This window comes from Canis lupus, chromosome 13 (genome assembly GCF_048164855.1).
Source record: "Canis lupus baileyi chromosome 13, mCanLup2.hap1, whole genome shotgun sequence".
NCBI lineage: Eukaryota > Metazoa > Chordata > Mammalia > Carnivora > Canidae > Canis > Canis lupus.
Genome location: NC_132850.1, coordinates 60,505,148 through 60,519,094, shown reverse-complemented (window position 1 = coordinate 60,519,094; position 13,947 = coordinate 60,505,148). Strand labels below are relative to the sequence as shown.

The following is a 13,947-nucleotide window of genomic DNA, read 5'->3' as shown; positions in this document are numbered from 1 at the left end:
TATGCTAGTAGGATCTAGTGATTGGGAAGTAGCAAGCATCTTTTAATGCCTTGGTAAGACATATGTACTGTAAGGTTGAAAATAAACTCTGGGAAAACTCAGAAACCTCATCTGTCAGTGAAGTTTGTGGGGTCTGTAACCTGGTGCTTGTCAGATTATCTCTTCTAAAGTGAGAGATGAGAAAATGCACTTTAATGTCCCATTGCGAAGGAAAGTGGCGCAGTGGTTGGGGAAAGTTCCATTTCAGGAGCAATATATATTACATTTGGACATACTATTCCAATCTTTTTATGAAGTGACCTTAAGACCACAAGTTTGAGTGGATGTCAAAGAAAGAAATCTGAAACAATTTCGGTCTGTAGTACAAGCTGTTTTGTTCTTCAGGTTTTATGACCAAGCAGGATTGAAGATGAGAATGGATGCTGTGAAACAGAGGTTATGGACTTGGCCAGATAGCTTTCCTTCCACATCCACTCCCCACTGTTCTCCACCAGTGCTCTCCTCTAGAGGCCAGGCTGCTGTTGATAGTATCAACAAGCTCCTGTGCAGCCTGGCTTTTGTCTGAATTAAACAAAAAGAAAGCACTGGCTGGGATTAGGAGGAGGGAGGGAGATGAGGTGAGGAGGTTTATTTCTCTGCTTCCTTTCCTGAGAGTTTACCTTAGCCTGGTGGTCTGGCTCCACCCAACTCCATTTCCTTCTCTTCCCCTTGCTCTCAATGGGTGTAGGATGGTGACAGCTCTGCTACAGTCAGCCTCTGTTTCCTTCTCTACTTTTTGTGCTCCCTTTATACCTGCTTGTGGTTTGGTAATTAGTCTCTTTGTAAGTATACACTGTCCAAAAGATCCCAATTTTAGTGTACTATCTCTTTCTTGTTGGGACCCTAACTGAATAAAAGCAAAGCCGATAGCCCTCCCTCCACCCAAAGATGTCAAAAAAAAAAAAAAAAGTGTGCTTTTTGTACGACTGGGGAACTGAAGAAAAGAGCATGAAACTGGCAGAGACAGAAGGCTTTTGAATAGGAAACAATGAAGAAATTGAGATGATTTGCATATGTCTACATGAAAGAATAAAAGTAGATGGTGAGTAGCTTTACTTTTATTGAAAGTGCAGTGAACCCTCTATAAAAGTACCTAAGAGGGATGCAAAGTTGATCTGATTTAAGAAGAACGTGACACTGGTATATCATCTTCACAATTACCAGTAGCAGTAGCATCCTTTGTTAACATCATAGTGACATGTAATAACAATAGAACACCAGCAGTTGTAAAATTCTTAGTAAAAATAGTATAAATAGGAGCAACAATATTTATAGATGTTGGAAAGTAATGTCCAGTTTTGGACAAAGCCACAGTTCTAAGGTCAGTGAGGTAAAATTGATTCTGAAATAACAACAACAACAACAAAACAATAAATGGGATTTGACAGAAAATTAGCTTATATAATGTAGAATCATCAGATGACAGAAATGATTTTGAAAGCTAATAAAAAGGGTATTCATTCAGCCACAAATACTTATTGACTTATTTTTATGTGCTAGGTATTCAGATAAATTCTGAAGCCTTGCAAGTGAGCAGAACAGACAGGGCCCCCATTTTTTAGCTACTTTTATTCATGACAGTATGAACAGCTTATGAATACGATTGTTATTGTTATTTTATTTATTCTTGGTTATTCAATAAAGTCAACTGAGAACTGGTTTAAAAGCCATTTTAACAATCATCTGAAGGCTCCTTTTTCTGATCTCTACTTAGTCATTATGAATTATTTTGCATTGATGTGGTGTATCAACTAAACACAGAAGAAAAGAAAAGAAAAAGATGCTGCTATTTATCAAGGTAAGAAAGTTCAGCATGAAAAGATTAAAGCTGGGATTCAAAAAAAAAAAACAAAAACAGTTTTAGGTTTCTAAAGCTTATATTGCTACATAGTTCTGGCCTTACTGTGTAACTAGCAATCATGCTTGTAGCAGTTGGAATTAAAGTGTCTAATCCTTTGGAGTTGAGCAATGTTTTATGTCATTTACTCTCTTTGTAGAAACCCCCAAATTCTCTTCCTATTGTTATACACTGTTTGTCATGTATATAATACTGGCACCTGAAATAATTTTTGTTCTTATATCAATAAGATTATACAAATGTTATTCTTAGGTCAAAAATATTATGCTTAATAAATGCAGTTAGTTTTGAATTTATAGGATTTTCTGTATTTTTAAGGAGATGATGATGAAAGCAAACATCTTAAGGCACAACATCAATTTTATCAGTGAGCCTGGTTTCCATATTCCTTTTAAAAATATTTATGAGAGAAAAGAGTTAAAAATAAGTACTGATCATGTGTGTATCCTTTTTCTTTCCCTCTGCTAATAGATGAATAAAATAGTCCTCAACAGAGAGACTGAAGAAGAAGCCATTAGAAAATGTGTTCTGTTAAAATAAAGGAGTAAATTCAGAAAGTAAATTCAAAAATGAATAATCAGGTAATAATGTATTCAACACAAAGGAAGTATGGAGAGGATTCCCAGGATGACAGATGTGTGGCAGGCAAGAGAGGAATAGTATAGACTAAAACAGTAGGGTTGAGGATTTAAAGAAGGAGATCTCCATGAAAAAGAACACAGCTATTATATACGTAAGTGAAATATTTCATGTTTGATTTTTGTTTCTGGAGTATAAGTGATCACATTTCTATAAGAATACTGATGAAATTACCAATGAACTCACCAAAACATAGTCATTATTTCTAATATGTATTAATTACATAAGAGTTTCCTTTGGGGAGGAGGGGTACAACTATTAAACCAATTTTTGAAAAATAGAAAAAATGGTAACATAAATCTTAACAGGGCAGAAACCTAACATTAATAGTAAGAAGGCCTTAGAGCCAAACACATTTTTTATAAACTATGCATAAATCTCTTAAATCAACTTCATTATTCCTTTACAAGGATCTTCATAAAAATACACTTTCCTCAAGGAGAAGTCTATTCTCATAAAGTCTATTCCTAATATCAAAGTGGAACATGCCTACAGATAGTTTTCTTTCCCAATTTACATTGTGCTGGTGCCAATTCTAGTAATTAGCAGGGCACAAAAATAGGATACAAAAGAAGGTAACAACTGCAGCAGTAGAACCACAAGGCAGATAATTAAGAGTTCCCTCCCCCTCAAAAGAGCTAACATTTAGAAGGTGAAAACTTTTAAAATAATGACTATGTTAAGTTCTGGAAAATTCATGCCTTATTTCTACCTCCACTTGTCCAGTGACCATGGAAAACCAGATCTCCACCCCACTTGGGTCAGTCACTAACCGTGGGATCACATGCGTTCTACCAAAGCTCCAAAGTCCAGAAAAAGAGTGACAATGTTGGACTTTACCCAAGCCCTATACTTCCGGAAAACATCGGAGATTAGGAAGGAAATCCTCCTAATAATATTATGCTAGGGGCGCCAGGGTGGCTCCATTGGAGAAGTGTAAGACTTGATTTTGACGCAAGTCATTGGCACGTGAAACAAGCTTCTTCACTCTCAAAGATCCTTCTTGAGAACTGACTGAACACAAAGACAGATATTTCCTGCTGAGCTGTCCCATCACCCCACCTGCCCATCTCACTCCCCTACACCTGGCCTTACCTGTCTTTGTCTGCTCTTCCCTATCAAAGAAGATCCTTTTCCTGCCTAATCATTGAAGCATTTATAGGTCTGATGGTTGGGGCATTTTCCCTATTTGCAATTGTTACTCTTCTCTTCTCTATTCCAGCAGTCTTTTCAAATAAAGCCTCTCCTTTAGGTCTAAATTTGTTTTTTGTTTGATAAGGTTGCCTCTCCCCCTGGAGCCTCTTGGTAAAACATAGGCTTCCTCTGATCCTCTTCTCTTTCATTTTTAATGTGCCATGTAAATTCAACTCTGTTAATTTCAGGGCATATCTACTGTGATTATGCCAAGTGCTAAATTTGCTTGATAAAATTGTGGATGAAAATGTTAGCAGTCTGTCTTTTCAATTTTTTTTTGAAAATTTATTAAGTATCAGGGACTTACCCTCTTTAATCTCTATGACAACACAGTAGAGTAGATTTTATTACTTAGACCCATTTTATAAAAAAGATAATTTAAACTGGATGAAGGTTAAATAACTTGTTTGAGCTACTCAGCTATCATATAGCAGACCTATCATTTCAACCCAAGTTTGTTCAACACCAGATTGCACTTAATTTATGTCACTTTTATGCACACACACACACACACAGTTAGATTCAGTTTTTACTGGTCACCTAAAAGATTGGAGTGACAGAATGATCAAGCATTCTATACATTAATTAGTGTAATTTTAGTATGTTAATACTCTCAATGTTTAGCATATTTAGCACAGCAATCACCTTTATAATTAGTTAAGTGGTGGACTGAACTTTAGTTATTAACCTGAGTTAAAGTGATAGGTGTGAATACGATCACTTGTAGGAGACATATACAATTACACACTACTGTTAAGAGTTAGAGAAAGAGGAAGTTAAGAAAGTGTTATTGAAAGGGTATCTGGAAAACCAGATGAAAGCGTAATCACCAATGCTAAAGGAAAGTGGAATTTCAAGGATAAGACAGAGGGTTGTTAAACGCAGGAAAATAACATAAAAAATGACCGAATGATTTTTGCGTTTGGAAGTTAGTCCTCATTAACAACTCTGGCAAAGGAAGTTTAGGTGAGCTAAGCCCAAAACTTAGTGGTATAGAAGGGTGGAGGCAAGGAAGTGTGAACATAGATGATAAACTAAATAAACTATTGCACAAAAAAAGATGGCTGTAAATGGATGGGTAGAGATATAGGACTAAATGTAGGGAGATGTGGGTATAAGACAAGTTCACTTTTTTTTTTAATTTTTATTTTTTATTTATGATAGGCACACAGTGAGAGAGAGAGAGAGGCAGAGACACAGGCAGAGGGAGAAGCAGGCTCCATGCACCGGGAGCCCGACGTGGGATTCGATCCCGGGTCTCCAGGATCACGCCCTGGGCCAAAGGTAGGCGCTAAACCGCTGTGCCACCCAGGGATCCCGACCAGTTCACTTTTTAAAGATCTATCTATTTTATTTATTTATTTATTTATTTATTTATTTATTTATTTATTTAGGGGAGGGGAGAAGGGAGAGAGGAATTCTTAAGCAGACTCTTTGTGGAGCCTGGAGCCCCACATGAAGGTGCATCTCACGACTCTGAGATTATGACCTGAGCTGAAATGAAGAGTCAGATGCTGAACCGACTGAGTCATCCAGGTGTCCCAAGACAAGTTTAGTTTTTAATACCCATATTAAAATGTGAGCTTACCCATATTCAGAGTTCGAGAAACAAATCCAGAGGAAGACGGTGGGATAATATACTGGGAAGAAAAGTAATTTATGTAGTTCACTGCATAGGCAGAGGATAATGAAATCAAGGGTACATGCAGAGTGATTGGTCTCTAAGGGGGAAAATATCAGAGGGAAAGAAAAAGTGATGAAGTCCAATTAGAATGATTTTAAGAGAAAGATGTGGGACATCATATCTGATGGACTCTGTTATCTTGCAGAAATCAGAAAAGTGGTTATATGCTGAGGGATGGAGATCATACCTAGCTGTATTGGTGAATATTTTTCAAGAACTACTGGGAGAGTTGGAGAACACACTAAGGATTTGTAGATAGGCCTGGGCACTGAATTTTTGCTAAAATTAAAGATCATGAATTATTAGTCACACTTTTGTGTGCGGCATTTAGCTTCTAAAAGGATATTTTTTATTTCATGTGCAACTACTTTTTCCATCACTTTCAATGGCAGGAGATATTTAATTTGAATATAAATTCTTAGTTCATCACACTTGATTTTAAAAAACTGGAAGTGAAATCTATTTGAAATGTTAAAGTTATTTAAATGCATGAAAGTTTACATCCATATTTATGTAAATTATAAAATCCTGTGTGTCTAGATTTGATAGAAATGTTAGCTGAATGACACTGTGTTTTCATTTTGATGGTTGTTCTGGAACTGGAATCTAGCAATGCATTTTGATATGATGATTTAAAATCCAATTTGACATGTACTAAAAAATTTCTAGTCAATAAATCTCTTTAATCTTTTAAGTTTTTTATGAGCCAAAGTTATAAGAATGTTAGCCCTTGTCCCTAAAGTTATCATCATATAAGGCTTCAAAGTATTTTTTACCCCTCTACTGTCAGAATAGAAATCAAGTTGAAAAAAGCTATATGTAAGTGCCTTTATGACACTGTAGAGATAGGATTTGTTTGCTTTTCTCTGAAAACATCAAGTAAACATTAATACTGTACCATCCAGTCAAGTTTTATTTCAGATGGGTCATCATAGCCCTAGGGTATACAAGCTCCTTTTGAAATGCAAATGCTTAATTTTTGTAAGGAATATTTAACTCAAATTGCTTTATAGAATTATTAGACTTTTAAATGCAATCTTCAGGGATATTAAAATATAACATGCTATTTATTAACTGTCAAGTTCACAGAGCTTCGATTTCCTAACATAATTTCGACAGGTACTGTGCTGTTTCTAAGAATAAAGTTTTAAGATAAATATACCCTAAGGCAATTGACGTTAGTGATTATAAAGCTTATAGATATGGATATACTGCTGGCATGTTTAAAGAATCTGTATTAAAATTCCTAGAATATGAAGTATTGATTTACTTACTTTGATATAAATAAAAAACGTACATTTAAACTATCTTGTGACTAAGTCTTATGTATATGCTAAATCTAAAGAAAGAGTTAGGCCACCTGGATGGCTCAATCAGTTAAGTGTCTGACTTTGGTTCAAGTCATGGTCCCATGGTCCCAGGGTTGAGCCCCATGTCGGGCTCCCTGCTCAGAGGAATCTGCTTCTCCCTCTACCTCTACCCTGCTTGTGCTTTCTCTCAAATAAATAAATAAAATCTTTAAAAGAAAGAAACAGTCAAATGGGCTCCCTTCATCAGCAAGAAGCCAGCTTCTCCTTCTCTCTCCCCCTCCCTCTGCTCGTGTTCCTTTTCTCTCTCAAATAAATAAATAAAATCTTTTAAAAAAAGAAAGAAAGAAAAAGTTAAACTATTATTTGGTTTGCCTTTATTTACTTAGTATTGGATGAAATGCAGATAGTATAATAGGCAGGTAAACTGTGGAAAGAAATTCACAATATAAACTGTTTTGGGGATCTTCCAAATATCTTCCAAATAATGGCTTCGCCTGTATGAAAATTTGTTGACTGGACCACATAAGAAGTTTTGTATGCTGTTGTCAGTGCTGGTCAAATAACAATCATGAATACATTTTACATATGCCTTAGAGTGTCTTGCGCCAGATGATGGTAACTTTGGGTGGATAAAAGCATGCCAAATATCCTTGGCTATGTATGCTGCCAGGATGCACATTAAAGGGTCATGGATTAAATGTACCTGGATAGCCCACCAGTTGGTTAACAGGGAGGAGATAAGCTCTTTCTACTTTTGAAGGTTTCATTTCCTCTAGTTTGACAAGGACTTTAGATAAGATGTTCCAAGGAAACTAAAGCCCTGATATGTATAAACAAGCTCAAAAATAGGGGCTAAAAAGGAAGCCCAAAGCTCTTTAGTCACTAGTTTTAGTACATAAGAATTCTCACATAACAGGGAGCTTGATCCTGGATGCTTTGCACATAGAAAGACTTTGTTCTATGTGGTTTCCACACATTATACTGGGAATTCACTACAAGAAACCAGAATGTATGCTTTGCAATAAAAGAGTTCCTCAACTTTGTTTTACCCACCTAAATATGGGAATCAGTTTAAAATAGACTGTAAATCATAAAATTTATTTATGATAAATAACACTATGTTTAGTAAAGTTTAGTAATAAATGGTTGAACATCCGTAAGAATAGGCCTTTGTTAATTCACATATCACTAAGTGTGTGTAACTTCGCTGATAATTTTATCTTAATGTATTCTCTAAAAAAATTTATTTTCTCTGCCTGACATAAGTCAGTCTTTGCCTTTAACTTGAGAGTTCCATTAATCATTTTGACTGCTGACATCCTAAGAAGTCTCCAGAGGTGGCACCATGGCTATGTCAGAAATAGTAAAAATAAACACAAAATATCTGACATCACTACATTTTGTTAATGATATATATGATATATCCACTTTATAAATGTATTATTTATTTAAATCATTAATTAATTAATGCTTTTATAAACGAGAGACTGAGATGCTTCGTCAAAAATATTATTCCTGAACTTTGGGAACAATTTAATAACATAGCCAATTTTCATCCTCAGAGCTCTTTTAGATAAGCACAGATGACCGTGTGACATCAGAGTCAAATTTCACATAGAAGAGCCTGAAAACAGATTACGGGTATGCTCTACTTTTTGAAGGTTCATATTATGCCACTTCATTTTTATGAAAGAACTACATTACTACCTGTTTTCACTAACTAAAAGAAATACAAGGGGATTTTCACTTTGACAAGAAAAGGCAAAAAGCAAAAATGGCCTTCAGTGTTTGTTTTGCAGCAAGTCCCTCATAGAGGCAGCATGTACCCAAAGTAGTGGAAGTGGCACCATAAAGCTCCTTCCCAGGGAACAACACTCAGCAGTGCATCACTAAGCTGTCAGAACGTTGAACTGTGTCTGTGAGCATTTGTGATTTATCTCTATTTTGTGTATCCATTAGCAAGATGTATCCTGAGGTATCAGAAAAGCCTAGAGAGGTTATTTATTGGATCTGGGAATGCACACATTTTTTTTCCGTGTGTAAATTAATGGTAATTGCTTCTTTGCTTTACACCATTTTGGCTTATGAAAGTTTTCATAAGAATGCTCTACTTTTGTATAGTTTGGAGGGAACTGCATTTGGGGGGTTATTGACATCGATTAGTTACATGTTGAAGAGCAAGCAAACTAAATTAAACTAAACTGGGCTAGACTGTGTAGTTAGATTTCATGGAGAAATAAATACTAAAACATATATTTTCAGTCCTAATTAAGGATTTCCTTAAATATTGGTCAGAAAAGTTTTAACTGACAGAATAGAAAATCGAAGCATCTAGATTAGCATGCCCTTTCTGATAATAGTAAAGCCTGATGATGTGGCTTTTATTGATGGAATAAATCAATGGTCTACAGGGCAAATTAGGGTTTGCTGTGTGTATATCTAGTAAATTTAGATCTGCTTTCAATATTACACACAGTTCCTATTTCTTGAGCAGTTTCATTACCAAAAAATGTCAACCGTAATTCATATGCAATTCTCTTTTTAAAGATATTTATTTAATTATTTCAGGGGGGCAGAGCAGAGGGGGAGGGAGAGAATTTCCCAAGCAGACTCTGTGCTGAGTGAGGAGCCCAATCCTAGAACCCTGGAGATTACGACCCTAGCGGAAACCAAGAATGGGATGCCCAACTGACTGCACCACTGAGACACCCCATAATCCATATGCAGTTCTGAGTGGTTAGCTGAATGTGTAAATTATGAAGTCCTAAAAAAGATTATGATTATACGTCAAATACAATGAACTCTGAATTCTCCACAGGACATATTTAGAAAACAAAAGAAAGCAAATTATATTATAGGGTGAATTGATGCAACATCAATGAAAGAAGGGTGAGTACCAAGATTTACAACTGATAGTTGCAAAGAACAACGCCAGACAGATATTCTCTCTACCAATTAAAGATAGATTCAGTGCTTATAAAAGGGTATACAATAGAGCAGCTTATAGAGCTTTCAGGGTAGGGTGTTAAAAAGAAGAAAATATTATTTTAAATATGTGATTATGGTCTCTGTGTGTGTGTGTGTGACTATATAACACACATGTAGGTATTTGTGTATGTATGTATATATATACACACACACACACATATATATATATAGAGAGAGAATGCACAACTATATTACATAAGAAGATAAAATAATTCTTTCTATTGACTAGTACTGTGGAGATTTCATCTTAAACACTTGGATCTTATAAAATAAAACGGAGTGGGTGTACACTTTCAACTCACTTTCAGCATGTTTCCATAAATAATGTCAGCTGTTTAAGCACTTAGTAAAAATAAGACAAAAGATTTTGACGGGAAATATGATGTGACTCATTGGACAGTCAGAGAAGATGACTCAGACAGCCACTTCATCATGGTGCCGTTTTAGGTCGTGCAAGGAGCGGTGTATGTTTAAACGATGATGACAATGCTGTCAGATCCCGAATTTAAAATCTGCAAACCAATTAAGTATGACAGGTAATGTTTATATGATATACATAGCTAGCTTTAAAAAGTAGCGTTGGAGGATGCTCTCTAGACACACTATAGTTGCATAAAGAGATTTATCACTAAATCTAATGAATAATATTATTGATAGTTAACTCACTCCTCTTTTCTTGTCAGCTGATTAGTTTAACATACTGAATCAAGGAACTACTAGGTAATAGAAGGCCATAGTATCCAGCTGTATTTATTTATTCTTCAAACAACCTTTAATTATTAAGTATTTGGTCTCTGGCCCTGTGCTACGAGCTAGAGTTATAGCTAATGATGGGTAAAGGGCCTAATCTCAAGGTGTTTATGTCAGAGTGTGGGATAAAGACGAGTAGATAGGCAACTATGTGTAACATGCCGGGTACTATGGTAGGGGTATATACAGTCCCATGGAAGAGGAATTGAATGACACCTAACACACTTCCTTGGGTCATTAGCATTTATGGGGAGAGATGAAGGATAAGTAAGAGGAGCTAGGTAAGGAGGAGGATGGTGTGCTTTCTTCAGCATTATGGCTAAGGAAGTGTTCTGAATAAGCTTTCCATTGTAGGACAACCGGACTATGGATAGGATAGACCCTTTGTACTGGAGATTTAGAAATATGGGGGAAATAATGGAATTGGGTAGTTATTACTCTGCTTAGTTGATGCCTTCATAAAAAGGTAAATAAAAGCAGAGAATGATGGTCAATAAAAAGGTTAGTGTAAAAGTTAAAGGCCTCCTTGGTAGCCTGTATAAGGGCATTCTCCTCCTACAGCAGAAGAATAAAACTCCAAAGAAGGTTAAATTGCCAACAAGGTAGATCTGTCATGTGAAGGTCAGTACCCTGTTTGTGAAAAAAAGGGATGTCAATACACATGTTGATTAGTTAAAATTCTTGAATCTAGTTTTTTTTTCCTGAACTCTGTGAGTCTGCTGAAGTAGCCTGCTGCTCTACACTAAGGGCTGGAGCTCTGTCATTGCTTGAAGATGATACAGATGTCTCTCACCTGCAAAGTAACATGCATGCCATCAGGATCTGCACACACATGGCTAACACTTGGGTTAGGTCACATCATAATCCAGCTGGGGATGTGCTACATCCACGAAGGAGAAAAGGGACTATCGTACTTTGCGGGACGTGCACAACATGTACTAGCCTGAGCTGTGGGAGTAAGTACAGGACTGTCTTCTGAGGGCACTGGATGAGGAGAGGTTTAACTTGATTCTCAGTAAAGATAGCTTATTGTTATGAGGACCCTCTTCAGATGTAGGATTTAATAATATTCCATTAAGGACCCTGGAAAACTATGCAAACACACTGCCAAGAAGCTTACAGGAGCATGGAAAAATCATGGTATTAGGTAAAATGATAATATCAGTTTTGGTGTGACACTATAGAATTGAGATTAAAGGCAAACAGGGGAGAAGATGTTGGCATGAATGTATTAGGAATGTATATATTATGTAAGATGGGAAAATTCCAAAAGGCTACATTTCCTTATACATCCTGGAGGATACATCACTTTCCAAAGCAATGATGAGTTAGCACTGAGAAGGCCACCACCATTACTAAGTTCAGTTGGTAGTTCTTTTATCTAAGTCAGAGCTGACAAAAGAAGATTCCATTGAATGTCTGGGCTTATAAATAGCAAAGAAGTGGATAGTATCCCCCCCTGCAAAGAGGCATGGTAACACTATTAAACTATGTAAGCAATTACTGCAATGAGAGGCGAGGTCAAAAAGACAGCCAAGGATATTTGACCTACAAAGAATTATAGAGATATAAGGGGGTGGTTAATGGTACAGGGCATCCCTCAAGCAACAAGCAAGGATGTTGCTCATCTGTATAACAAGAATTAAGGAAGAATCATCATGGAGGATGAAGGTAAATTTTGGATAATAAAATGAAGAAGCAAGTGCAGACTCCCTGCTGAGTGGAGAGCCCAACTCAGGGCTCAATCCCAGGACCCAGGGATCATGACCTGAACTGAAGGCAGACCCTTAACCGACTGAGCCACCAGCTAGCCCTCAGAGCATTTCTTTTCTTTTTTTTTTTTTTTTTTTAAGATTCTATTTATTTATTCATTCATGAGACACACACACACAGAGCCAAAGACACAGGCAGAGGGATAAGCAGGCTTCTCACAGGGAGCCCGATGTGGGACTTGATCCCAGGACCCCAGGATCACGATCTGAGCCAAAGGCAGATGTTCAACCTCTGAGCCACCCAAGTGCCCACATCTCTATTCTTTAAGGAGATTAATACTTTTTACAATCATCCAAAGATTCTATTTGGGGGAAATTATATTAGGATGAGATTCTATTTTCCCTTTTTCTTTTCCAAGGATGGGTAGTGATTCACGTATACCCCAGGACAACAATCACTGCAAGCCTGAATGGTAAAAGAAATTGTATTATAAGGCAGATAATAAGAGTAAGCAATTTCTCTTTGTCTCCACATCTGCCTGTTCAGAACTGAATGAAGCAAGATTTTTTTCTCTATTTCTTCTATGTACAGAATCTTCAAAATACCTAACATTCTCACGGCACTAATCCTCATCCAGGAGAAAATTTATGCAATCTTTGGGTTGAAACCCTCACCAGTGGCTGACAGTAGGACGAACAGATAGTCTTAGTGTTGTAAGACAATGGGATATAGAACCCAGGGAAACAGAGGAGAGACAGAGAGAGTGGTCCTAGAGAATGGTTTCCTGGGGCACCTGAGTGGCTCAGTCAGTTAAGCATCTGCCTTCAGCTCAGGTCATGATCCCAGGGTCCTGGAATGGAGCCCAGCATCAGGTTTCCTGCTCAGTGGAGAGCGTGCTTCTCCCTCTTCCTTTGCCCCTCCTCCCTGCTTGTGCTCGCTCTCTTTCTCTTGCTCTATCTCAAATAAATAAATAAATAAATAAATAAATAAATAATCTTTAATTAAAAAAAAAAAAAAAGAATGGCTTCCCTAACATCATTTAAGAGGGACTGATAGGTGTCAAGGGGGAAATAAACAAAAAGCAATTTTGCACTAACATTTCTAGTATATGAATATGCTTAATCATGTAATCTGGTAATGGACTATTCCTATTTGACCTTGGAAAAATTAAGGACATTACAAAAAAGGAATTAAATATAAATTTAATAACATTAGAGCATTATACAATAAACTGCTCTCAAACTATCTAACCAATATTAGCCAGAACAGCGGGTGGGTATTGGCTTGATTTTTTTTCCACTCAGAATGCTGGTTCTGCTTCTAATTGAGTGGCGTACATATTCCAACATTGTCTGAATTACTTCTTGATAGCACATGTGGCTAGAATAATATCTCAATTACTCAAAGTGTGTCTCATTAACAGTATAATTTAAAACATCCATGTATTTTTTTGTATTACTGATTGTGTTACTACTGACTGAGATGCTGCCAAAATTCATTCAAATGATAAAAAGGAATCAGTCATGATGCTTCTCTAACATGAGTGCTCTGACATGCTCCGTGCAAAGTGCTTGTGTCTCTGTAAATACTTTCCAAGATTTTATCTGAGACTTTGATAATATAACTTTAAAACCTGGCTTCCCTGAAAAGGAGAGCCTGAGACAAAGATTTATATGGGAAGGGACCAAAGGGAACTGAAATGAAGGAGGCAAGAGTGAGAGAAACAGGAAAGGCCTTTAAGAAGATGTGTAATTGAATTGGCCATCCCTGTC

At 36.6% G+C, this 13,947-nt stretch overlaps 1 long non-coding RNA gene across 2 annotated transcripts; it reads left to right on the top strand.

The window, feature by feature from the left end:
- The first annotated feature begins 1,286 nt into the window (after positions 1 to 1,286).
- On the top strand, positions 1,287 to 6,968 carry LOC140602266 (uncharacterized). Of its 2 annotated transcripts, none has more exons than XR_012005235.1 (4): positions 1,287 to 1,360; positions 1,754 to 1,837; positions 2,369 to 2,630; positions 4,895 to 6,968. It is a non-coding gene; the product is annotated as an uncharacterized lncRNA (long non-coding RNA). The 2 variants fall into 2 exon arrangements; XR_012005236.1 differs by lacking the exon at positions 4,895 to 6,968 and adding an exon at positions 3,263 to 4,082.
- Positions 6,969 to 13,947: the final 6,979 nt, after the last annotated feature.